Raw genomic sequence first — 1,116 nt, forward strand, 5'->3', positions numbered from 1 at the left:
CTGGTGAAGCTCAGATGTCCATGATGAGAGGCCTCCTTGATGTTCCAGAGCCAAGATCCCAGCTCCAGCCACTGGTGAACCTCAGATGTCCATGATGAGAGGCCTCCTTGATGTTCCAGAGCCGAGAACCCAACTCCAGCTTCCAGTGAAGCTCACATGGCCATGATGAGAGGCCTACTTGATGTTCTAGAGCCAAGACCCCAACTCCAGCCTCTGGTGAAGCTCAGATGTCCATGATGAGAGGCCTACTTGATGTTCCAGAGCCAAGACCCCAGCTCTGGCCTCCGGTGAAGCTCAGATGTCCATGATGAGAGGGCTCCTTGATGTTCCAGAGCCGAGATCCCAGCTCCAGCCTCCAGTGAAGCTCAGATGTTCATGATGAGAGACCTCCTTGAAGTTCCAGAGCCGAGACCCTAGCTCCAGCCTCTGGTAAAGCTCAGATGTCCATGATGAGAGGCCTGCTTGATGTTCTGGAGCCAAGACCCCAGCTCTGGCCTCTGGTGAAGCTCAGATGTCCATGGTGAGAGGCCTTCTTGATGTTCCAAAGCCGAGACCCCAGCTCTGACCTCCAGTGAAGCTCCGATGTCCGTGATGAGAGGCCTCCTTGATGTTCCAGAGCTGAGACCCCAGCTCCAGCCTCTGGTGAAGCTCTGATGTCCGTGATGAGAGGCCTCCTTGATGTTCCAGAGCCGAGACCCAAGCTCCAGCCTCCAGTGAAGCTCCAATGTCCATGATGAGAGGCCTTCTTGATGTTCCAGAGCTGAGACCCCAGCTCCAGCCTCAGATGAAGCTCAGACATGCAGAACTGCTGAGACAGCCTCAAGACCGTGGACTTGGCTGGACCGTACTGGGTGTGGCTGAGGTTTGACTTGAGAGTGGAGATGGCAGAGGACACTGCTCTCCACCCATGGCCTGCAGTGCTCCTGACTAGCATCCCCGGAGGTAGCATTTGACCCCTGCATGAGGCTGGGTTCTAGATACATAAGGAACAATGTGGAGTGGGGACTCTTGGCTGGAGGGAAGAGTCTTAGGGAGAGCACAGTCGTGGATTGTGGGTGGGGCATCGCTGATGAAGCCTGTGCATGAGTATGTTTCTCTGTAGCAGAGTGCTGTTTT

This window comes from Equus quagga, chromosome 20 (assembly GCF_021613505.1).
Source record: "Equus quagga isolate Etosha38 chromosome 20, UCLA_HA_Equagga_1.0, whole genome shotgun sequence".
Taxonomy (NCBI): domain Eukaryota; kingdom Metazoa; phylum Chordata; class Mammalia; order Perissodactyla; family Equidae; genus Equus; species Equus quagga.